Below are 27,706 nucleotides of genomic sequence, written 5' to 3'. Positions count from 1 at the left end.
AAATGTGAAGGTTAAGGAGGCTTTCCCTACAAGTTTATTTCTACATTTATCGCATTATAATTCTCTTATGTGGTCTTATGCAGCAAATACCCACGTTAAAACGACACAAATAACATACAAGGGAACAGTAAAGTGTATCATAATCACTCACTCGCCAAGGAAGAAAAGTTTCAAAAGTCAGGAGAAGACAGCCTAAAACAGCTACTAAAGCATTTTCAAAAGGTGTGAGAAAAATACTGCCAGATCAACAGCTCCCAATATTATCCACTTGTTACACGAAAATAAGCAAAACTTCATTCACTCATCATCCATACTCTCTAAATTTCATGTTTTGTCCTCTCAAGAATGGAAAGGAATAACTGCGATGCTAGAGAGACTATCCGACCCTCCACTTCTCACACGAAAACAAATCAATAGGCATCCACTCAACATATACACAAAAATATTCACTTGTTGATATCCATCCACTTATATGACTCACAATATACGAAGTTTTACATCATTTCTACCTAAATGCCTAAGAAAAACGGGGAAGAAGTCCCACACTTCTCACACCAAACCAAACAAAGCACTCCATTTACCCATCATCCACACAAAATAAATACTAACCAAGCTCCATTCACACACGATGCACACAACCTCACCACTAGAAGTCACGTCCAGTCTTCTGGAAGCAGAGAAATAACATCTACAAGGTCACACAAATTTCCCTATCCTCCACTTCTCACGCGAAAGCAAACCCAGACACTCCCTCCCTTGTATGTTTGCCCTCACTTGCACCCGCACCTGGTACAGTATATGGCAGGGTGCAATAAAGATGCAAATTTCTGAGGTAGGTGGGGGGCAGGAAGGGCAAGGAAGGGGGCAGGATAAGGTTGCGGGAAAGGAGGGGGGCTTGATGCTGAGATAACCAACAATGTGTGATCAGAGGGGCAGTCAGGAACAATAGCGGGGGCTCAAGTAGGTCTATTGTTTGTGTCCGCAGCTCTGAGGGGTCCCAGTGCCCCGGTATAATATGTAAATAAGAGTAATAAAGGTGGGTGGTTATGGCTCGGGGGCCAGTATTCACAAATGTTCCTAAGCAGTTCTTACGATAAACGATACTCCCCAACAGTGAGCTGTTATTAAAGATAATTTGTTTTTTAGCACTGTCTTACCTTTTTTTATTTCACTTTGATATTTATTCAAATTACTCTGTAAAACGTTTGGCAGCTATATGAGTGAATGTAAATGTATATAGAGACCATGTTAAGCACGGCAGAACTTGAGAAAATTTATAGAAACTTCGCCTGGGCCCGTATTCATAAGCCTTCCTAAACTTAAGTTGTGCATAAGGTTGTCTGCACAACTTTACACATTGAACTACCAAACGCTTTGGAGTCATACTGCAGTGGATATTACAGTGGAATATAAAAAGAATCAATGATGATTTTCGATAGTATCGAACTCTTATGATGGCTTGAAAAAAAAAAAAAATCTTAATAAATACATCCCTGGTCGGTGGCAGTGCCCAGGTCGGTGGAGGTGGGAAAGTGTGGAAATAACGTGGTTGTTCATTCTTTTTCTTGTTAATAAAAAGAAAAAGAAAAAAAAAAAAAGGAAACAGGAAATCATTTGACGGTACATGGCTTCATTATTCTGAAGTGATCGGAAAGTTGATACACGAAACACATGCATTTTTCCGAATGCCTAATGCCAATTGGCTTTGGCCACTTCAGTACAACGAGTTCATTCATTTTCCCGAATGCTAAATACCAATTGGCACTGACCGCTCAGTACAACAAGGCCTTTAGAAACAATATGCATTAAAATGCGCATTTCATTCGGAAAAGCATTGGTGGAAACGGAAAATAATGAAGGATAATAACTGCACTGAGATATTTTCTTTCCTCCACCAGTTGTATTGTGGCTCGTATAGGAGGAGACCGCACTCTCCATTTCTTGTCCTTTCAACAAAACCAAATCTTAATGGTGACAACAATAGACATGGGAGATTCTGCACTCTCCTTCTCATGTCCTGGAAAAAAAAAAAAACTCTTCTGCAGTACCGCAGGTAAAACACTATGCACTCGCCTTTCCTTCTCGTTATTGAAAGACTAAACCTTAATTATAGCAGAACAACAGACGTATTAAGATTTTGCATATTCTCTTCTTGTCTGTTCTGCAAAAACAATATCTTAATACCGAAAGAACAAAAACCACAGGATGATTCTCCACAAACGATTTTCCACAGCCGTTTCCCTGTCCTTTCAACCAGAAAAGTAAATCTAAGTTACGATAGGAAATAGCTCATAAGTTTGTCTGTGAATCAAAGTCCTGAGCTGTTTTATCTGACAGGTGAAGGAGTAGTCCAATTATTCACTTCACAATCAGCATAGCTTTATATTCCTCCAATACAATGATGTCTTGTGGTATTTATTAATGATATAAGTTATTTTACTCATCTTATGAATCTCCCCTGTACTGACGGGGTTGAAGACTACAGCTTCACTAGTTCGGAAAGAAAATCGCTTCGACATAGCAAATTAAACTGTAAAATGTCATCAGATTCAGAGGATTTAACACCAGTACGCGTGGCTGGTCTGTAAGCCATTACAAATACCATCCCATCATATGACCCTGTCGCTATAGCCAGACACCTGCATAAAACAGAAGCAATATTTTCGTGATATTTTAAAATGGTCAAGCTTTCCCATGCGATTAATCACTTACAAGTACCAGCCTATAAACTGGTCCTTCTGTGATTTACTTCCAGCTGAATAATGTCGTCTGGCGTTAGATGGAATTGTTTTAAAGTTGCCCCGACAGTGAAAGAATTAATATTACTATAGTCGTTTTACTTTACCTGGCCGAGATGTCTGTCCTTTTGCAGTTTATTTCACACAGCTCATTGTCAAAATAGGACCACACTGAAGCTCTACATCCTTTTCATAGTACTTCTTCATGACTGGCATCATATTCTAGTGTTAATCTTTTGCTGTACCTCTGTAATCAAGATGGAGAGATGGTAATTTTAAACCAAGAGAGAGTAAACAGAGTATAGCATTGATGCTCAACATGCTATGCCTCACACTTAAAGGCACCCCGACAATATAGGAAGAAGAAAAGAATTCTGACTAAAAATCATTTGAGAGTTACAAACATGAACTGAAAATACATCATCGGGGCGAAGGGAATAAAAAAAAGTGCGGAGGGGTAATTCTCCCCCACAAAACAGAATCGCTCCCCGCCCCGGAAGAAAATCGCCCAGTATGAATTAAAATCGTCTGAGGAATCCACAACATAGACAGTCAGTTCATCGCCCCTGCACAATTGGAACGCTTCTTCGCCCCCCCCCCCAAAAAAAAAAGGAAAAAAATGTTATGTAAACTGAAGAAAAATTGTCTGTAGAAAGCAAAATAAACATGACTAACTTGAAACCATGGAACCGTCGAGGTACCATTATCGCCAAACTGCAATTAAGTTTATCTAAAGGAGGGAAGGAAAGATGAAGTTACTAAGCTGAAAGTGTCTCTGCTGGTGGAGGAAGGATTTGGGGGGGGGGGTGTTGGGATATGAGAGAGAGAGAGAGAGAGAGAGAGAGAGAGAGAGAGAGTATAGTATCAGTATAAAAGAGAGTAACTGCATGCCGAACCAAAAGCTTAAGAAGGAGACTGTATTCTTGTGTACTCGTGAGATTCAGTACCAACTTTTCTTCTACCCGTAGCCTATACTCTTGCAATTGACACGTTAACCTTTAGGTGCGTGGATATTCGTTCAGTGCAGTTTATTTGCCTGTACTGGAGAAAAAAAGGAACTTGTACTAGATTCTAGCCATTATGATATGAAAAGGTAACACAGATAATTTGGGTTTAGGCTTGGTGGAAACACAGAAAATGCCATACAGTCTCAAGAATTGGAAAGAAACGGAAACGCTACGTCCATATGACGGCGCAACTAAGTTGCCGTAGAATATAGGCTATTCATAATAAACTCTGCACTGTGAAGATATCTTTATTTGATTAAAATCTGTTATTTTCAAAAGGTTTTATTAAACTGTGGCAGGATTTGTCTCACTGAACAGGTAGGTGATTGATATATTTAACCCCTCCACATCAAAACGTTTACCCTGAGTTAATAAAATCGTCTGAATATTGCGAGAATAACATGAGAAAAATGTCATCGTAGTGCAAAAACTAAATATATTTTTATCATGATAGAAATGAACAAAATAAAGTCAAGATGCACGTGATGTATAACATATTTCAAACTTTGTTTCCCACAGTGTCCAAGCGGCTGCGTCTCCCACCACCGACCAAACTCTGAGAAGGGACAATGGGGGGCGTTTATTGCCACCTTTGTTTGTGTCTGAGCGTCGTCATCAGTTATTGTCTCAAGGCTGTCTTATGCTAAATCAGCGGCCTCGTCTTATTGCCCTTATTAGATGGTATCGCCGCCCCTGTCCTTCTTCATCCCCCAGCCTCCTGGCCATATCTCCCACCCCTAGTATTTCTGATCTCCTGCGATACCATGCCCAGTTACCAAGAAGGAATCTTTAAAACAGTGGTTCTTTAAACTCGTGTTAAGCTGATTTACATTTAACATTCCTGTTTCCTGAAAGTAGATTTATAAACATTTATACATATTTTCACCTCTGGCCTACACTTGGATTTCCTCTAAGATTATGTCACGCTGTAGCTAGAACAAAAATATACAGTAAAGGCAATATAACGGCGCTATCGCACTGTAAAGATTGTTGTTACTGTAAGCATAATAAAACAAGTACCTTCATACCACATATATATCAGTTTACTCCTTGGCAGTTCTAGTATATAAGTGAAAAATAATCTCACATAAAAATCGTCGTCTCATCCCAGCACTTCCACTCGAGAGGCGCCTTGAAGTGAAGCCGGGCCGACAAGTACGTGAGCCAGGGCGTCGCGTCGCTGCCTCACCTCCCCCCATCCTTACCCACCCCCATGGTCGACTATAAAATGTATTCTCGTTAGTTTAGGAGACTCCCCATCACGTCATCCTTACCAGTTATCAGTTTATGCCAAGTTAATATTCTGTCCAACTGTTAAAACGATATAAAAAGCGCGGAAGAGAATGCTGAGGTGTTAATATTCAAGACAGATCGCTTAGAAAGATGAGTTAGCATGTCTCCTGGAGTGATGAGAATACGAACCTAGGAGTCATATTCTCGACAGCTTAGAAAGCTTCCTAACTTCTCTTTCTTAGCTACTTATTTTGCATATTACCCATGATTATTCTTTTATATATGAATTATCCATTTACATATCAATATATACGAGGTATATATTAAAGTACCAGATAAGAAATCACATATGGGCAGGGAAAAGGTGCTAGAAAACCCTCTAAACTTGCAAGAATACCGATTAAGTTCCTCCTTATCACATTTTCCTTACAGTGAGTAATACAGTTTATTATCATCAGCATAATTTAACATTCCTTAATTTTAACACTCTTTGCATAAATAACAAAGAGGAAACTAAAAACAACTTATGTCTCATTGAGTCTTTTACATTTATTCAGATTAGGAGACAATTATTTCAGGAAAGGAGTAAATGTGGGTTATATCCAACTTCTCCAGTTAGCTAAGTAAGATCATCTGGCAACAGAGAGAAAGAACTGAAAAGGATATAAATGAATTCAAAGTGATACTAGCAATATAATCATAAATAAATAAATAAATAATACTTATTACACACACACACACACACATATATATATATATATATATATATATATATATATATATATATATATATATATATATATATATATATATATATATATATATAAGGAAGAGAGCCTAGGAAGCAAATGTAAGGAAGGGAAGCTAAAAAGAAAAAAAATTAAGAAAAGCTAGGAAGCCTTCTAAGCCGACAAGAATACAGCCCCTGGAGCCCGCCAGTAACAACACACTTTCTCCGTTATATAAGCTGTACCCAGACTCCCTCGTGCTATATTTACATTTTATGCTGCTGCGATGGAGGGCCCTTGACGTCGGGGACCCACAACACTGCTGCTGCTCCTGCTGCTTATGCCTTCCATGCCTGCCTCCCTCCATCCCCCTCTCATCCCCCACCCCTCCCTCTCCTTCCTTCACCTACCCCCGCCTCTGTCGTCGCCTGCTACAAGAGGATGCATTTGGAGAAAACAATTAAAATTCCCCAGATCGTCAGCGACACATCAGGTGCGAGATAAACAACGTCCAATTAAGGCCTGCGTCCGGTCGAGTGAACACTGTCTGGACTGTCCCCCTCGATTACAACAATTATCCATTTTTCCCATCACATTATACACTTCCTATAAAACTTTTACCCATGAATAAACGTGTACATGAAAAGGGAAAGTCTTTTAGCATAGAACTGATGCTCAAGTCCATAAGTCTAAGATCCCAAGCCGGCGAGCAAGCATCCGGACACGCCACACAGGACTGGAGGAACATTTGTATGCAGTCCTGACAGAAGCCATTTGTTTTTACGGTTTTGCCAGATATCCTCCAAAAGTGCTTCTGTTCCACCTGACAACCTGAGGGCTTCTATATTTCACCGGGGCTCGTGGAGGCTCGGGGACGCGGTGTTCTACAATATTTGGGGAGCTCGGCTTACTGGGATGGGAATGGGATGGGATGGGTTGGGTGGCTGTGGTCCCCAAGGACTGGGAGAAGGCGTGGCTGGTATTCCCTTAGCTCTTATACAAACTTTATACCCATGTACATAGCATTTTTTTCCTTCGGTAAAATAGAACTAAGTATATTTTGCCCGTGGTGTAGTATTGACAACGAGACGATCATACTAACCTATTAGAGGACAGGCGTACCCATTATCTGAATGAAATCGTCTGACGGCAATCAGAATAATATACCCAAGCCGTGCCCTGTCGTCTATCGACTCTGACCTCTTAACGCAGTCAGTCTGATGGCTTATTTCGTGTTTTATTTTTGCTACCACCAGGCAATTTTAATCAGCTTCAGGGAGATTTCAAACTGAAAGGGCTAGATGTGGCTTTCATTAATCTTATTCATATGAAAGGTCTTTACTGAAGAAGTGCCTAAAAATAGTAAGAATATACTGTAAAAACATCGGATTGAACGGTTTAAAGGCAAGAAGTTTTCCATAGGTAAATAAAGTCATCTTGTGTAAGATTGAATAAAATATTCGTATAGTGTTTTGCCCTGTATAGGAAGAGTAAGCGACCTGATACAAATAAGATCTTTTCGAAATGCGGCTAATGATTTATGACAATAATATCCTCAAGTGGAAATTGTATTTTCATAAAAAGATGCATACATTCCAAGCGATTAGTGCGTCCCAGTTATCTGTGTGCAAATATACCATGAATCGTCAGGGTTAACACGACCTCGATTTCTAAAGAAAAGACAAAGTTAATTAGAGAAGGTACTCCACAGTATGGGGACGGCGCGCCCGACCTTTGGCCTTGACCTATGACCTTGATTTCTGACTGATCAGAAGCAAAGTCGAATCACGCTTCCTGCCACCACATACAACGTTCATGCGATTTTTTTTCTCATACTGGATCAGGCAATCATGAGATAAGAGATAACACTCTAACCTGAACTCTGATCTTAAACCACTTCTCCCAGGTCCCGCACACACTACTGTATATGTGTCGGTATTGATAGAAATCCGATCAGACACTGACTGGATATTTTGCTAAATACATACATTTATGATTAGATACTCTTATATACACAGAAACCGACTCAAGCACATTAGCTATGCCTTCGACTTTCTCTGCTATATTTGGACAAAGCAAGTTATCGTCATTAATCTCAGTCATCTTTGTTCTTCTAGACACAGGGCATAGCAAATGACAACCAAATTCACTGTCCATAATCCTCGGACAAATCAAACAACATTAGTAAAAATATGTCATCTTCGATTTCTAAAAAAAAAAATAAATAAATAAAAGCTAGTCAATAGCAGTCTCAGTCATCCTCTGCATTTTCACAATGGAGAAAGTGAACAACAGCCACACTCTGTCTCTGAAATCCTCGAATAAACTAAACAACCATCATCAGTAAAACGTCAGTCATCCTTTACTTCTGAACAGACGACAAAGTAAGAAATCAATACGTAAAATCTGTACCAATTTTGACATCTGAAGGGAAGACAAAACAAGCAAGCTCAGGTAACTTTCCATATATTTTTTTTCATTACCAAGTGGCTCAGTCATCCCTTACTTCTGAGCAGAGGGCAAGGCAAGCATTCAGCGACAACAGCTTCAATCATCCTATATTCGTGTATATAGGAAAGTCAAACAGCCCTCAGTAACTTCCACTGTCATCTTTGAATTCAGAAAATAGGACAAACCAATTAACAACAAGACTCCTTCTTGAAACAAACCAAATACCCCCATTATTTTTCTCGGGCATCCATTACTTATGATAAAAAGGGGAAACAACCATCTCATTAAATTTCTCCGTCATCCACGGACTAATCAGACAGCCGTCACTAACAATGTCAATTATCCTCGAGTTTTGAACAGAGGACAAAGCAAGCGGCCTAACAGTAATTTAGTCATCATCGAGTTGTGAATAGAGGAAACATCAAACAACGTCACTTGTGTTTCATCCTTAAACAAAGCAAACAGCCCACAGTAACCTTCCTTCTTTGTCGTCTTAGAATTCTGAATAGAGGATAAACCAAACACTAATCACACTCTTTCTCTGTCATCCTCAGACAAAGCAAACAGCCCCTTTCCTCCTGTCCCCCCCCTCCCTCAGTAACGTTCCCTGTCATCACTGTCCTTCCTTCGTCACCAAAGTCCCTCCCTCCCCTTTTTTATCTCGGTGCCGCCTATCCCAGCGTCATCTGTTATCGGCGGCCACCAGCATCACAGGGACACTAAGTGCTTGGGAGCCCCGATGTTATCCCTGAGGAGGCCCGGGAGCGACACCTGTGGCTTGTGCTTCCCCAGATAACATGAAGGCTGAGGGTTTCCAATGGCAAGTCGGGAGCGCCGCTAGAAGAGTATGGCTGGAAGCTAATGCGTCCTTTTCTGACCGCCAAAGTCTGGATTTCATGCATAATATGATGGTTCGTGTATTACTACAAGTCAGTAAATTGGTGCGCATTTTGTCGTAAATGGATACTGTTAAAATCATTGTTTCCTCTCTTTCTCGTATGTTTGTGTAAGAATAAAATAGGAAAACAGCGCTGTGTAATATCATTTAGTTTAAGAACCAAACCAAGAAGTAAAAGATATATTTATCATCAGCGATTAGCAAACCACTGTCAGAACCTATGATGAATATGCTCTTGAAAATTAGATATGTCTTTGGCAGTTCTCGTGCCTGCCAGTTATTAAATACATAAAACCTGCAATTCATCTAGGAATGATCATTCATGCTTAACTGTTATTTGGGGTCCTCCTAAGGGCATGGACTGAACAGTCTGTTTTTTTATTACGGCGACTTCCGCTGGTTAGTATTTTAGTTTCGTTTTTATAAATAAAATTACTGTACGCAAGCACTGTCGTCAATACGTAAATTTACTATTTCAGAACATTCTAATTCACGCGTTCACAGTGATGACACCTTCATTTAATTCCAGCTTCTGCCAGACTGCTTTGTTCAGCCAAGGAGAGAGCTTCCCTAGCTAAGGGTTTAACCGAATTTTTTAACCCCATCACACCATCACTACCTGGTGTCTCTACGAATCTGCATGAAACTGTCCAGTGGTAGAAAGGATTGGCTATAAAGACACCATCGCAAAGGAAAGATCTTATTCAGTAAGTCAGTAAACAACATTTGCATCTTCACATGGCTTGATGAATACATAGCGATAAAGTTGTACCGTCCGAGACACGCATTTATTCGAGATACTTCTTCACTGTGTTCCGTCATTTATATAAAACCCTCTTCTTGCTCAAAGTTTCTGTGAAGTTAGTAATACTGTTATTCGAAAGTGAATATAAAGCATGAGGTTCATCACGAATGGCAAATACGTTTAACCAGACTATGCAGACGGTCTTGGCGATCATTTTTTTTTTAGAGAGAGAGAGAGAGAGAGAGAGAGAGAGAGAGAGAGAGAGAGAGAGAGAGAGTAAAAGAAATGCTTAATAGTGTTAATGAATGATGAACCTATCTTTCAAAACCGAAAAGTCTCTTATAAGCTATGTAAAGTCACCTGACAGTAAAAAGATTAAAATGAAAAAGTCTTAGGATTTAGATGATTAGAACAAAAAATGGGATAATAATACTGTAACATTAACCAACCTTTTCTAACCCACGGAAAAAATATCAAAAGATGTACTGCATTTCTTTATTTATTCTTTTTAACCTCCTAAATGATTTATTTACCTTTGAGGAGACTTTTCTTAGCGCTGGATCTCAGTGGAGATAATAATAATAATAATAATGCCCTTCATTTCTGAAAGGATTCCCCTGAAATACAAAAGCCTATAGATTCCAAGAACAAAAAGATATCCTCTGACTGATGTGGTTAAATATGGCGAAAGCTTGTTTCCCTTTTCAAGGCACTAGTCAGACTTGCTAAAGGCACCCGAGCCGAGATAACACGCGCCGACACCACCTCAAAGATCCCCACCGACCACCGACAGGAGACACCGACGGCGAACTCTCCGCCTATGGGAGTTTATGATCGCCATTAGCACGACTCTTGGGCATAATTCTGTGGTCGGTCTGGACAAGGATAGGACAAATTTGAGCGCAATAGTTCAATTAGGCGTTGCGGTCGCCGCCGCTTGTCAGGTACCACAGAAACATTACCTCGCCCCCGGCAATGATATGCATAGATAAAGATGGATTTCGCCAGGTATGATGGGGTAGCGACAAGAGATTTCAGTTTTGCGGTAGAAGCTGTGATGCAAAAGCTATAGGCTATAAAGATCCATGTGATGACTACCAGCTGGACGAGAAAAAAATACATGGTTAGACAATCATTTCCGAATCAAAAGCATTAATATACAGGAAAAAATCTTGCTTTACTCATCATTCTCCCGACAACATAAAATTTGAAATCATTAGCACACTCAAATTATCCATACACTGGGAGAAAAGTAACAAAATTTTCTCTAACTCTAGTCTAACTGACAAGTGACAGTGATGTATAGATTATATTTTATAGAGAACTAGGACAATGAACTGAAATGACAAGTTATCTTATACGTGGTTGCAGTTCACCTTACAGTGAATTTTGTCTCAGTCCTAGCAGTTCGTTGAGAGTAACATGACGATTAGAAATAAGCCTTCCATACAATGCTATACTCGTAAATATATCAATTTTAAGAGGACAAAAACGTCATCGTATTAAATGGATTATAACCAAAATTTCCCTCAGTGCCATCAAGTTAATATCATCACCAGCAAGGATCCTCATTCTTATACTTTAGGCATGATTTTCTCTTTCATTCGTACTCGTTTCTTGTCTGTTATTTTCATTCTTTTTATGTACAAATCAGGCATCTTTACCTTTCATCCTTACACATCTCTTCCACATTGCATCCCTTAGTCATTCTTATACATTAGTAATAATTTTCTATTTCTCTCTTATTCATCTCCATGTTATCTTCCATAGTATCTTCGCTTCATATCGTTAAAAGAAAGAACGTGGGGACGAAAAGGAAACCATGAATATTTGCTTATATGTGAACACTGTACCATGATGAAAGCAAAACGTATCAGTTCTACCTCGATGCTGTATGCGCTGTTTAACTCTGCACACTAAACACATCTAACGGTCACAACGGTTCTATAAACGATCGTCAGAATTTTGGAGCCCTTCAGTTTTAATATAAATACGGCAGTCAGTATCATGGATGCCAGTATTTATCCTCGCCTTTCGTATACGGTGAGAGTTACTAGCTAATGAAGCAAAATTCCAGCTCGTGATCAATTATGCCGTCTTTATCTGGGCTTTAACACCGATATTCATAATTGTTCACGCGGTTTCAAGGAAGTGGGAAGGAACTATTGATCTCTACTATGCCTACAATCAATTTCCATCTCAAGTCCCCGGAAGCTATCGCAGGAAACTCTGTGCCCGGAATCAAACGCAAACTTACAATCGATGCTCTATTGTAGCTTATGTTTGTTTTTGCAGGGAGAACCATAACGTGGGGAGAATCTGCACTCACTTTCCCCTCCTTCTTTATATAAATAATAATATTAATAAAAAAAAAATAATAATAATAAAATAGTGGTAGGTGGGGGCGCTCACAATCCACTCACTCCATGTAGTGTTGCTCTCGGATGTCTGCCCTTTCCTCAACTCCATCCTTTTTTTCTTTCACCTTCTTCTGTCTTTCTTTCCGTCATTCTTTCCTCTTCCTTCTGCCTGTGGATGACTCTGCACTGAGTGACAAGCCAAATGTTTTCCTGTACACCAGGAAACCATTTACTACGCTGGGTGGTAACCATATAACCAAATTTTGGCGCCTGGTGGTTTAGTGGGTAATTAAGGCGCTCCAATCGGATTGAGATTGTGTAGGTTTATACCTAAGGGGTGGTTGGGGTTTATTGCTCACGTTATGCCACCCAGGGATGAGTGAGGCTGGTCACTCATTTTAAATGTCCGGACAAACTTGCCTAGCCCCGGGCTCCTAAGCTCCTCATGGGGCGGCATAGGATTTGATGATGGATGGATGTATGGATAATAATAATAATAATAATAATAATAATAATAATAATAATAATAATAATAATAATAACAAACAATAATAAGTTACGATGTACTTGTGACTCCGCTTATGTCCTCGTTAGAAAGCCTCAACCATATCTTTCTACTCAGTGCGTTGCAGTTCACTTCATTGACACTATTTATATTTCTTGACACAGTAATATTGTTTTAGTCAGCTTAGGAGAGGACACTAGCACAGGAAGGGCTATATATCGTCCCTCCAGTTCGCCAAATTTTCCCCAAGTTGGATAAAGTCGTCTGCTTTTGCCTAGAATAATGCTACATAATAAGCAATCGATGCCAACATACTGAAAAGGAAAACAAGTGTTAAATATCGCTTTTCAAAGAATCTGATATTCCACTGAGAGCTGGAGTTTCTCTCTCTCTCTCTCTCTCACCAGCCAATCTCACACTACTCACGACAAGGTGCAGGAGCCCGGGATTAGGCTACCGGGGTCCAGTGTACTAAAAGGTAGATAACCCCCTGCTTCCCTTGGTGGCATGACGTGAATGATTGAAAATTTTTGAGGTTGTTTTTTCGTGAAAGCGAGGGCAAAGAATATTTAAAATTTACGGCCTGGATGTGCAACAATAATAGAAACAATGAGGTCAAGTGAAAGTTTGGGAGAGAGAGAGAGAGAGAGAGAGAGAGAGAGAGAGAGAGAGAAATGAAGGTAAAACAAGCGTGATGCTCCCTAGAATCTTATCTTATTTCCCAGCAAAATAGTCAGATTAGAATACACATAAATACTACATATCACTTGTCACCTAATAAGAACAGCAATTAAAACCACAGAATCTTGGAATAACCGCAACACTGTGTCTTGATTTTTCACTGGCCTAGATTGTTCGTCCGGAAATATTAATCCCTCATACAGAAATTGCCTTATCTGTTAGAGTCGAGCCAAATCTGTTTATGTTCTCAATAATCTCAATTTTCATGTGTGGGTATGTCTTCAAACAAATATCATTTTGTTATCATAATCTGACGATAATTGGAAGCCTCGAAATTATAACCGGTTCCTGAATCAGGTCTTCAAAAGGAAATTATCTAGCTAACATAAGAGCAGGGGAGATTGCTCATGCATGATCGTAAAGCAAAAGCATAAAGAGCTGGGTGAAGATTCAGTCGGGAGGAAAAAAAATCCATTTGTGTAACACTTATCATTTACAGTTTGAGGAAAATTGATGGCCCTCAGTGAGCAGCACTTCGCAAGCCTCAGTAAATGATAAGGCTAGATAAAGGTGGACATAAGAAGCAATCACTGGCTTAATAGAGAGTTGCTTACAAAATTTTATCTGTTAAAAAATAATATTATGGTGATTATAAAAGCCTGTTTTGGGGTAAATTATTATCTGCAACAGTTGAGAAAATGACTGTGAAGGAATGAGGTTGCTCTGTTCTCCATTCAAGCGCCATGCCAGTCCGTTGATGTGGAGAGCAGTGAACATGTGCAGTTGCGGTCATAAATATCGTTCCACTTTTTAGCCGAGAAACTACGAAATTATAATATTATGAGAATTTTCTAAGGTTCCGAATGTCGCATCGCTAGCTTTCAGACATCGTTCAGTGTCGCTGATTATCGTAGTGAGGCGAATCATCATTTTTGTCCGCGGCTGTACAATTGTGAATATTTTCGCAGATTTAATTTAATATGAAAAATAACAAGAGAATGAACAATGAGTTTCGGAATCTAACGATGCTAATTACGATGCCCAACAAACTTCTCTGAATATTAGTACATAAGCTTTTCGTAACTTTTCGATAAAAAGGGAGCGGTATTCTAACCAGCTTTACTGTATGAATAAGTAATTAAATACATGTAACTATCTCCTGCCTCGGTCAATAAATACGTTCACGGGTTATGACGATGATGAACAATTAAGCAAAGTATATTATCAAAATAAGGTAAATAGCCAACTTCTCAAAAGTACACCAATAACGTTAAATTCAACAAAGTAAAGAATAAATAATAAACACTCCAAAATTGCCCCAACTGCAGTTTCTATCACTGCTACTACCCAAAGGTACACCGTCAAAGGGCATCGGTGTACCTTCAGGTTTAAACCATTTGATACTGTAGGCGATGGTGGATACTACATAATATCCGCTGGTCTCAGTTCATGTTAGTAGCCCTCTCCATTTTCTGTAATAAATAGCTTGCCAGTGACATTTTCTGTTTTCAGTATAAGATGCACTGATATTATGTGCACAATTACAATAAAATCGATCAACCATCTTCACACATCCCAAGGATATTGGACCACTCCTGCACAATTTTCTTTATAATCATGTGTACGCCAGTGGTCTGCAACCTAGTGGAAGTACTAATGTAACAAAATTAAATGAAAGAAATACGCATTATTACAAATTACAAGACCTCTCCCGAAATCATCTAAATCAAGGATAGTAAAATGCACGTCCTACCACTGCAAAACAAAATGAAGAGTAAAAGGTAAGACTCCATCCGAAATCAACCAAATCGAGTCGAGTGTAAGTATACATAGTACAAAATACAGGGAGAAAAAAAAATATGACTCCCCAAATCACCCAAATCAAGTGGAGTGAAGTGCATGTCCTACCACTGTAAAACAAACACAATAAAAAAAAAAAAATAGCCTCCCCAAATCAGCCACATCAAGACGAGAGCAGTGCTAGTTGTACAGTCAGAGACAAAAGTTCGCCCACAATTCCACTGCATGAACTTTACATTTAGGACAAGTCCGTCACATTCCTCCCTGACGCATCTTTAAAAAGGGACAATATCTATGGGCAAAGAAGCATATCAAGTCTCTGTCAGGTGAGGAATACTAGCCAGAGCCCAGCAGAGGGAAATGAGATGTAGAAGGGGTGAAGTACTTGGTGAACCTTTGTCCCCGACCGTACCCCTGCTACCACTGTCTGCCGTGTTGCTGCCTCCACAACACGCCAATAAACACAAGGGCTGGTTTACGCCGGTGACAGCCTGCGACAGTTTTCCCTGGGCACAGCCGCGTCCGTCCTTAAGCCCCGAGGCGCCTTTGCTACAAGAGTTGTCCATTAGGCGAACCCCAGCCAGATCCACATGCTGCTGGGATCACTTCTCCTCCCTGGAACCTATCCAAACTTTGGATTACCCCTCACAAACTGGACCCTCTGAGCTGCCGGCACACTCACCCCTATATCACTCCTCCATAAGCAACTGTTTACCTATGAGTCCCGTAAGCCTGGAGGACATAGGAGTTCCGACCTTAAACCGGGGCGACGCAGGTACATTTTTATAAGTTTCAGCCGTATTGGAATTCAAGGAGAGTGATCTCTGGAGTGGAGGGTCTGAGGGGTGGTGGTGGGCGAGGCAGGGAAGGTGGGATAGGCCCATAGCCAGGCAAGCGGCCCAGGTGAGTCCTATCGCCGGACCATCTTTACACCAGCCTTTGTTTTTCACAGCGGCTAGTGGCGACGTCAAGAGGGGAGAGGGAGGTTGTGGTGGGTGGATGTGGCTGGGGAGGAGATGTTGGGGGCTGTGTGTGTGTGTGTGTGTGTGTGTGTGTGTGTGTGTGTGTGTGTGTGTGTAAGAGAGAGAAAGAGAGAGAGAGAGAGAGAGAGAGAGAGAGAGAGAGAGACTAACTGGCAATGGTGAGTGGGGGTAGGTGAGGAACAGAAGTGGAAGATAACTAGCGAAAAAATAAAAGAAATGATGAATGAGAGAAAAGAAATTTGGTGTAAGCTGAGAAGTGTATCCAACACTGTCAAAAAAAAAAAAGGAAAAAAAAAAAAGAAATCTGATCGATGTACTAAAGCGGAGGTGATTGGAAATAGTAAATAAAAAAGGATGGCAAAAAAGTAAACGAAAGGGAAGCTAGTTAAATGTGAAGAGGAATAACAGGATAAGAAAGGGACCGTGAAGAATGGGTTATATCTTCGAAGAATGGCCTATGGTAAGATACCCACGCTGGAGGGAGGACGTGGGGGTGAAGGGAGAGGGAATGGGAAGGGTAAGGAGAGGAGAGCAGGGCGTGGAGTGGGAGGAAGGGAGAGGAGAAGGGTGGCATCTTAAGGTACTGGGAGTGAAGACGCACTGGTCGGGAGCTAAGTGGACGCGAGGAGCTGATACCGACAATTATGAGAGTGTTGATGGACGGGGGGGCGAGGAAAGGTGTAAATGGATAGGGAGGGACGAGAGATAGGTTCCACGGAGGTGTGGATAGCGAGGTGTGTCATATACTCTGGCTACAAAGGACATTATCTTCCCGAGAGATAATGGGTGTGAAGCTTCCTAATGATGAAAGGATGACTTCCGTAAGATCAGAATCGCTTTAATAATATAATGACAGGAAATGTGAATTACGGCAATCAACACAACGGATGTTTTATGTTACAGCTTCGCAATGGTTAATACAATTTTAATTAAATACACCCTTACACATAAAATTTAAATAGCTAGTTCCCAGGAAAGGAAGAGAAAATTGATTAATTTTTTTCACTGTTACATGAGCAAGGAAAACGTACATTATGTTGAAGTCTATATCAGCATCTCCCTCTATTATGTTTCTTTACTTTTACTTACGATCATACAAATAAATGATTGCATACGTCAAAAAATAAGTATCAGCAAATAAATATTTATTAATCTGATACAGTATCCTCAGTCTTATAATGGGAGAGACTTTTTTGTGGGGGAAGGGGGTATGTACTACTAACTGTTTTAACATCAATCAGTAATTTCCGCATAGACTTACTTCCGAAAATTCTCACATATCAATAATTGGGAGTGTCACTGAACATTGCTCAGTAAACCCCCCCCCTCCCCACGCACACACAGTCACATTACATACCTCCAAAAAATATACTGTTACACCTCACACAGATACAGTACGTCACACACACATTAGGTGTTTGCAATAATATCCAGTAGCGTAGTAACAGATGGCTGTATGTTTGACTGGCGCTAATTACCAGCCAGACATTTTCTAGAAAATAAGTTATAAACAAATAAATAACAACAACCTGAGAGATATATTTGTGCTGAATATTACACTTTACAACAGTTCAGCTGTAAAAATGTGATATTGTTTTATGGAAATTATGTGATAATTCTACTGTACGTTTAAGGCACTTATGTTGATATATTTTACGATAAAATGATACGGCTTGGCTGCATATATATTCAGTTGTAAAGAATGAAAAAAAGAGGTAGGAAAATTGTTATTGTTACTTTGAAAGGTAATAGTAATATGATGAAAATAGAATCGGTTTTCTTAAATAATTCACTGACAATTTAAAGGTATGGAAAGGATTATCATTTTTTTTTTTTTTTTTTTTTATGTGCTCGACTCTGGGCATAGGCTTCACAGCCTGCTCCCAAGGCCCAGTAGTCCTCCTACATACCATACACCTCTACATGACACCACTTCGGCGCTAACACCCACCGTCCATATTGAATACATGCTAGGGCTGTCTCATACAGGACTGGTGTATTGGTATTAGCGGGGGTATTTTTACGACATGTCGGCGGGTCTTCTGGCAAATCAGTAAAGCCTGATTTAATACCCTGCAACAACAGATATGCTGTCAGAAAAATACGTTCTTGATTTACACATTCATTTCCATTAGTTCAATCACATGAAAACCAGTCACCATTAAACGCTGGCACAGTGTGATAAAGAGTTAGAGATCAAATATTTTCTGAGTTTTGTGAAACAGAACCAAACACTTACTAGAGGGCTTATTTCCGATGCTTCGACTTTCAGCGACATATTCACCAAACCTTAGGGAGATACTTAATTCCCTTACTGTACTTTGCATTAATGTGTATCAGATGTTGCAAATATCGTAATTATTGTCAGGAAAAGACACTACAGGTATCTCCAGTAATATAATGGTGATCCTTGAGCGCTAACGTTGGGCACAAATAACCACATTAAAATCTACTCTTTCTCTCTCTCTCTCTCTCCTACCTAACAAACCAGAAAGTCTCTTATTTTACCCAACATCTTCAAAGGATTAGTGTTGTTGGTGCCCTCTCAGTAGCGGGGCTTGCAAAAAAGATACGACAATGAGTGAAGCCTGTGAGAGAGAGAGAGAGAGAGAGAGAGAGAGAGAGAGAGAGAGAGAGAGAGAGAGAGAGAGAAATGGAGAAATGAATTCCCCGAGCTAGGCAACTAAGGCCATATAGCCCCGCTGGGGTTACAGGAGGGAGCTACCCCTCCCGGCAACGGTAGCCCGGGCGAGGCTAGAGAGAGAGAGAGAGAGAGAGAGAGAGAGAGAGAGAGAGAGAGAGAGAGAGAGAGAGAGAGAGAGAGAGAGAGAGAGAGAGAGAAACTATAAATGTGGCTAATAATGTGAGTTGAAGTTTGGTGAGGCTGGAAGTTGTGTAGTGAGTTTGGAAATTAAGTAGTAAGCTTGGGAAATGGTATATTGAGCTTAAGAGTGCTGTGCCAAGTTTGAGAGTTCCGTATTGAGCTCAAGTTTGGTGTAGTGAGCTTAAAAATGGTGTTGTCATATTAAGCTTCAGAGTATAGTGTACTGGGCGTGAGAGTAACTTAGTAAGCTTCGGAATGGTGTAGTGGTTTTCAGAGCTGTGCTGTGAACGTGGTAGTGGTGTACTGAGCCCTGAGAGTGGTGTAGTGAGCTTGAGTATAGTGTAGTGAGCTTGAGCGACATACAGTAAAGCGAGACTTGGAGTCGTGTAATGAGCTTGAGAGTGGCATAGTGAGTTAGTCAGAGCGTGATGTAGTGAACTTGGAAATAACGTAATAAACTGGGGAGTGGCGCAAAAAGCTTGGAATGGTGTAATGAGCTTGGGAGTGGTGTAATGAGCTTGGGAGTGGTGCAGTGAGCCTGAGTGAGGTGTAGTGAGCTTGGGAATGGTGTAGTGAGCTTGGGAGTAGCGTAATGGGCCTGACACTGGTGTAGTTAGCTTGGGAGTGCTGTAATATGCGTGGGAGTTAGAAGTGCAAGTGATGTAGTGCGCCTGAGAGTGGTTCAGTGACTCTGTGCTGAGCATGGGAGTAGAATAATATGTTTGAGACAAGTGTAATGAGCTTGGGAGTGCCGTCGTGAGGGTGTAGCTCCCGGTACACTCTCCTATGAAGGAGAGGGGAGAAGTGCTATGATGAAAGGAATCTTCATCAGTCTTATTGCAAGTTCATTGTACTTAGAAAGAATGCAACATATTGTTTGGTTTAATCATATTGTACTGTTACCAAGAAAAACAATGTAGTACGATACCAAGAGGGAGAAGAATATCGAAAAAGAAAAAAGTGCTCCCTAAACACACATTTTCCGTTAAATTTACTATATACGTTGATTCATCACACTTTGACAGCCACTGTACCAACTGTCCTCCACCAGTCATCAATGCTACTGATAAGTACCACCACACTTGTCATCCCTGGACACACACACACACACACACACACACACACACACACACACACACACACACACACACACACACACATACACACAATGTAAATAATGTGCATGTAACTATGAGAGTCTGTTATTGTCTGCTTATTTACATTTGTGCTCTTGTAAAAGACATACACAAACATACCAACAGCAACCTTATGCAGGGTGCGTATTCTATGGACCAACAGATACGTCTATAGATGGAAGGAGGGGACAAAGCAAAGAAACACCGATAAAGACATGCATAATCACACACCCTGATAGTCATACTGATGGATTCCTACAAACACCTTTGTGCTTCGAGCCTCACATTTTGTGGCCACCTCGGACCGTGGTTAAATATTTATGTACAGTCTTTCGCACTCAAGCTGCGCATAAGAATACTTGTTCATGATCTTACCTTCATCTACACGGCCACCGCCCACGCCTTAACCAAACCTAACTGAATCTTAAGAATGCTAAAAACATGATTAACTTTTATAATCGAATACAGTCATGAGGACTTGTTTAGCCGGCATATTCATTAAGATACTTGATAATTACGATCCTCAGAGGAGTAGGGTGAAGGACGACGGGAGAAGAAGGAAGGCAGGACAAGGGTAGGCAGGACACAAGGGCAGGAGAGACAGGGCACACAAGGGGAGGTAATCGTGGCCCAGAGTAGCCACAGTCGGGCCCCTCGCGTCTTGGGGTCCTCGCTAGCCTTCGTGGGAACTCCTCAAGATTTACCTGTGGCAAAAGAGAGGGCAGAAAATATCGTATTCATCTGACCGGCATCGCGCTCGATTGTGTGAAAATGGGAGGCCAGTAGCGGGCGACAAAGGGAGGCTGTGTCATCGGGGGAGAAAATGTTAAAGCGGTGTATTTGTGTTGGGGTAGTGTGTGTGTGTGTGTGTGTGTGTGTGTGTGTGTGTGTGTGTGTGTGTGTGTGTGTGTGTGTGTGTGTGTGTGTGTGTGTGTGTGTGTGTGTGTGTGTGTGTGTGTGTGTGTGTGTGTGTGTGTGTGTGCTTTGTGATAAGTTGCATTATGTGTGTGTTTGTATTTAGTATGCATATGTGTATGTATGTATGTTTGTATGCATATATGTATGCATGTATGTACAGTATGTATGTGTGTGTGTATGTATGTATGTATGTAAATATGTACGAATGTGTGTGTGTGTGTGTGTGTGTGTGTGTGTGTGTGTGTGTGTGTGTGTGTGTGTGTGTGTGTGTGTGTGTGTGTGCGCTTTGTGATAAGTTGCATTATGTGTATGTTTGTATTCAGTATGCATATATGTATGTATGTATGTTTATAACCATGTATGTGTGCATGTATGTACAGTACGAATGGATATACGTATGTGTGTGTGTGTGTGTGTGTGTGTGTGTGTGTGTGTGTGTGTGTGTGTGTGTGTGTGTGTGTGTGTGTGTGTGTGTGTGTGTGTGTGTGTGTGTGTGTGTGTGTGTGTGTGTGTGGGATGACAAGTGTGGTGGCACCTGTCTAAGCAGCTGCATGGGGAGCGTTGTCACAGTGTGGTGAATAAACGTTTACAGATCATGTATCACTCCAGATGTTCTAGAATAACTCGTTTTCACTAATGTTTGACTATTTTCATACATTCTATATTTTGGTAGCACTATATTATCCATTACACACACCTGCACTTTATTCATGCAAAAATCATATAAATCATTATCATCATCATCATAACCATCAGCTCCCATCCACAGCTCCACCCTGGGAGATGAGGTAAGGTTGATTCCAGAAATATATATGGAGAGAACACAAAAATAGAAGTATCAAACAGCGTGTCAAGTCATATGGACACACAATCATTCACATATCCAAGCCTTCGATTTCCTGGATTCACCTCACAAACCAAAACAATCCGCACCATCTTCATCATCATCATCACTTCAAGCCTCATTCCCACATAAAAATAAATTAAGGTATATACGTCTTGAATCTGTGGACGTGACCTGGCAAACACGTTCAACCACTCTATTCACCTGAGTCGAAGAGGGCGACAACTCCTCAAAAACACCGCTCATGTTTCCTATAACACAACAACCAGTACCCAATTCCCCAAACCGCTTACATTCCCACATACACTTACGACCAGAGAGAGAGAGAGAGAGAGAGAGAGAGAGAGAGAGAGAGAGAGAGAGAGAGAGAGAGAGAGAGAGAGAGATTTTCAAAGTTTTCCCATTGTAGTGCCTTAAGTCCTGGAATCGAACTTAACAAGGATCTTAAACAACTTCCAGGTTAAACAAGTGCCCATTGCAGCTTATTGTTATTAAAAATCTATCCTAGTTTTCTTTCACTTAAATATTCACACTACAGTCCGACTCTGATGTACATGGCAGTTGTTAAGAATGAAGACAAGAGAATAAAAATCAATCTTATACACAAGTTTAGCTCAAGAAGGTTCGTAAATTCGGTCCCTGTCCTTCTCCAGACGATGATACCCAAAGCACAACTACACAGAGGAATGACAAGTACACCTCTCACGCCGTCTTCAGGTGAGCGCCAGGCTTCGTATTTATCAAGGATTTTAATGAACTAGCAACATTAGTAAGTCTTCATTGCACTTTACTATCATCAGAATTCGTCTTGTTACCTTTTATTTTTTTCCCACTTTAATTTTCACCACAGATGTTCTTGAAGCGACTGGTAATAAAGGAATGAATAAAGATTAACATGCCCAGGTCAAATCTCAAATAATTTCGTAAATATGGCCCAGAACCTGCAATTTTCCTTTTGGTATGTTTGTTACCGAGTTTGGCCTCTGTCACACAATTACTCTGACTAAATAACACAGAGAAACACGCAATTGTGTGAGGGCCACTTGGAGAAGGAACCAGGCTGAGGGGGAATTCTACAAAACGTTCGCTCTTTGAAAAGGGAATTTGGATTAAAGGCTCTCAGGCCAAGTACAAGGCGGCACAATGGCAAGGTTGGTATTGGTTCCTGGTAAGTGGCTGGGCTGGGACTCACGAAATACCTTACGATAATTTTCCTTTCGTAGCTATGACAAATTTTTGCAGGAGGAAGTTTAAAACGGGAGAATTCTCCTCTCTTATATTTATAGTTATCTTTCCTATAAAACATATCTAGTTAGGAGAGAATATTATGGTAAGTTATTCTGTTCCGTGAGTTTCAGCCCTGGATGGTACCGGTATGCAGGTAATGTTGGGTACCCAGGTGTGGTCTGACTGGGAACTGGGAGGTCTAACCATCTTACTTCCTTATCTGCTCTGGCCTTGTGGTCAAGAGCTTTGAGCACCAGTTAGTGACTGTCAAGTGCCATACGCGCAACGGTTCAAATCCCCACGAGGTCCTGTAATGCTATTATGGTGATAAGCCGATCAACGGCTATAAACTTATGGTTTTACTCTAGCCTGCCTTTGGATCCCCACACCTAGTACTAGAGTCTCTGTTTCCGTGTGGCCACAGACTAGGAGCCATATTTCATGAAATGACGGAGCCTTCTATCAACCATTTAGTGTTGATTACGTGACGTTCTTTACAAATTGCACCCTAATATACTTTTCCAAGCATAACTGGTAACCTACATGATAGTATCAGCATCTTCAACACTGTCACGTTTTTTTTTTTTTTTTTTTTTTTTTTTTTTTTTTTTTTTGCTATCGAATAATTCTGGACAGGTTCAGTTCAAGTTATGAGTGATCCTCCGAGGTGAGCAGGCGTTACTGAAGATTGTTTTTGATTCGTTCATTGAAAGACATGCTTCCTAGCTTAAGTACATCGTCTGTTGGCAGCAAAAATAAGATAAAAAATGTCAATGTAACTTAGGGTTAAGCGTGCCACATGCAGAAACCTACTACTGTAGAAAGATAGATTTACTAAAGAACCCTCTGTAACCAGAGTGGACTGCAAAATCCTGCTGATTTAAGTAGGCCTAATCTATGTCCTGAAGCAGTAGACTGGAACTTTAGCACCTTCAGCACGGTGACGTACTTTTTATGTCTCCTTTTACAGCCAGTTGATCATCTTCAGCTCAAAGGAGATGCCGTAGTATGAGGTTCATTTGATTTCATCTTTGCTACCAAACTTGTTTGCTGATGTAGTTATGGAAAACTCAAGATCTAGGACACTTGAACAGTCCGCAACTATACGTTCATGAGGTTGCTGGATTTTCTTTTTTTTGGGGGGAGAAGGAGGTGTAAAATGTTGCCAGGGACTTAGGTCGGTCTCTTACCCTTTAATGACGTGGATCTGCGGTGACGCAGCTTTGGTTCCACTGCCTCTGTGTGTGTGTGTGTGTGTGTGTGTGTGTGTGTGTGTGTGTGTGTGTGTGTGTGTGTGTGTGTGTGTGTGTGTGTGTGTGTGTGTTATTATTCTTTTTAACCACACACTGACAATTTTACTGAACTTACGAGACTTTCTGTATTGACGGAATAAAACAACCACTCGTCGTTACTTCACATCGATGGCGTCTTTTTCATCATTTATTCTTGCCGTTACCAAAAATTGCTTGAAACGTACAGGACTAAAATCTAATTAGGTCTTTAATTATGGTTTGGTTAGTGTATGGCTTGGTATGGGACGGGGAAACTTGACCAGCCCGAGTCTCTGTGGGGGTAACACTCAAGCTGCTATGACTCACCCATAAAAGAGTCAATTGTACTGGCATTAACACTCTCAGGCTTCTATGCTCTCTCTCTCTCTCAGCTAAAGATCTAGTCTAGAGTTTGCTGCACTGATATACAGGAGAAGGCACGACGGTGAGAGGGTTAACTCCTGCACAATGGCGTTTTCAGTGTGTTTTCATTCTTCTAATTGCCATGTAACTTTATTCAGCTTGTGAGAGCCATCTGAAATTTACAGGACTTTAAACAGTCGTCATTAATCTCTTAGTATGATTTTTTTTTTTTAATATTTAGTTCTTGCCATTATAGAAAAGTTTTATTCATCTCAGAGGAAACTTGCTAGTGAACTGATTAACAATCATTCTGTCCAGTAACCTCCAGCAATTTTCCTAAAATTTAATAAAATTGTCTGGTATAAGCACGAATAAAATAAAATCCGCTTCTTCGTACTGAAATAGTTAGATGGATTCATGGGTTCACGGGAGTCATTTTTCAAAGGGTTTGCATATCCAGTCTGTCTCTTCTTTTGAGTGATTTGGTCAGTCTGGTACATGAGCCAGAAAAGATAGTTAATATTAACGTAAAGTGTAAAGGAAGAGGAGCAATGGAGTCTCCTTTGTCGACGAGAACTATAGGCCCTTGCATCTGTGGGTGTTATTTTCGTCAGTTTCAGAAGCTCCCGAGCACCTATTCCTTTCCAGTTCATTGTGGCAACGTGTGGTATATTAATAATAGGTAGCATAGATGTTGCTTAAGCCAGAAGTGAGAATCTTAAACAAAGATACAAAAACCACAAAAATGAACATTAAAGTGAAATAGACACGGTAAAAAGCTTAGGAAGAAGTGTTAGAAAGCCTCCTTAACCAACAAGAATGTCATCCTCTGTCTACTAGTTGTTGTTGTTGAATTACCCTGATCACTCTGGTCGATCAGACCCACCAAATGCAGGCAAGCAACCGCCCCTGAAGGGCTATTTCGTGCAGTGAGCCGATATTACTTTGCGGTAGACGTTATTTCACCAATGAGAGGCACGGGTAAGTGTGGAGGTTTAGTTCCTGTTTGGACAGGGCATTTACGACGCTCCATCTACAGAAATATATTCTCCACATCCCCCCATTATTTGATTATATCGTTCCCACCCAGCATTACTAAAAGTTTCCTGGGATACGGCAAACCATTAAGCTTGTCAGTTAGAGAAGAGGCACCTGAATTTTAAGAAGAGAAATAAAATGTGACAAGAATAATAATAATAAAAAAAAAATGATTGGAGGGCAGATACTGAAAAAGAATGATAACGGCGAAGGAAGACGTAGACAGCACTAAATCGAGTAAATGAATGATGTCGCCACCACCTACTACCGTCTGCCTACTAGTAAGTCAACATGGTTATGTACTACAGAAATGTTGCTAAGCAACAGATAAATCTTTGGGATGATAATTTCTAATTCTTCCTACCACAGGAAAATATTATTCATCTGAGAAAGAGCCTCTCGTAATCAAGGTGATAAAAACAGCTTCCATTAAATCGTATATGTTACAACAACTGATGTTGTTTTTGCTATCACCAGACGATATCATATCAAACTTCAAATTGTCCTCTTTACGTAAATGAGTTAATATTCATGAGACCATCGTCAGACTTCAGAACTCTTGATCTTTGGTTGGCTACGAATAATGATGAAAGTTAAATTGTGGATCCGAGGTGGCTGGTACTGTAAATAATTCTTCTTCTTATCATGCACAGGAATACTGATACGTGCAGTCTGTTATTCATTATTAAAAAATCATATATAATTTTTAGAAGTATTATCAATTTATCATTAATTATAGTACTTGACGGCAGCGAAAATTTAATCACATTTTTTTGCTTGAAAGTTGAATTGTGCTTTCTCAATCACTGCACAAACAGCAAAAACAATATTTACATACATACACACGCACACTCAGTGATAACTGCTTATCATCGACGCGAGAAGAAAATATGCAGGTGATAAATAATTGACACTGCCTATTTATCTTTCAACAAACACTTAGTCAGTGACGCCTCATTTGCTGGCAAAAACGCTCTACATGTAAACTGATTAGATCCATATCATCCAGGAGAGAAATCACAAATAATGACGGCGTTGCTTACGTGGGTTGTCATTACGTGAAAATAATAAAGAAAAAGAGGCTATCGTGCAAAACGATAACATCTGGCCATAACGACATATTCATGGGACAAGGACTTCACTTACAAACTTTCCTAAGTTTAATTTCCGTATAAGACTGCTTGAAAAACGCTTGTCTTCACTCACACAGCTATCAAACACATCTCAGCCACTAGGATGAATGTTTAAGTTGGAAATAAGAAATTCGTAATTAATTCCTGATAAAATTAATTGCATTCGAGACTGGCTTATGGCAGAAATTGGCTAAGATCTTTTATGAATACAACCTCACCTAAGGTCGAGGCCCTTAGACGCCACCACTTCACCAGCCCTCCCCCTCAGGTGTACAGTCAGGGACAAAAGTTCGTTTACGTTTCTACTACCTCTACTTCACACTTAATACTCGTACATGTCCGTCAGTTTCCTTTCTGACACACAGTATAAGAAATCATTAAAATGGGCACAGACATATACCCAGCCTTTCACAGCTTAGCAATGTCAACCAAAGAGAGAAGTTAGAACTAGAAAAGATGAAATCTGGGGCGAAATTTTGTCCTTGATTGTACCTCACAAGAGCGCCATTTTGTGCCCCCTTCCCCCCCCCCTCCTCCCTAACCTTCTCAACCCCTTCCGTCTTCAAATACACATGGCCAGTGACATGGCTCTTATGGCCTCGGGTGTCCTTCCTGCGCCTTGACCTCCGGAGAGTCTTATTATTCCCAACAAAGCTTGATATATTGACAGCAACAAACACCTTCTCCAAGTTAACATTATCAGCCAAGTCATTTTCGCTACTTCTTCTTCAAGGCCCCCCCTCACTCGTCCTCCTCCCTCCTTCTTCTTCCCTACCGTCATTAATGTTGCTGTCAATATTCCGGACAATGGTGCATGAAAAGA

The sequence above is a fragment of the Coenobita brevimanus genome, chromosome 70, assembly GCF_032717465.1.
Source record: "Coenobita brevimanus isolate Jiangsu-jjx chromosome 70, ASM3271746v2, whole genome shotgun sequence".
Classification (NCBI taxonomy): Eukaryota; Metazoa; Arthropoda; class Malacostraca; order Decapoda; family Coenobitidae; genus Coenobita; species Coenobita brevimanus.
This window is presented reverse-complemented; position numbering follows the sequence as displayed.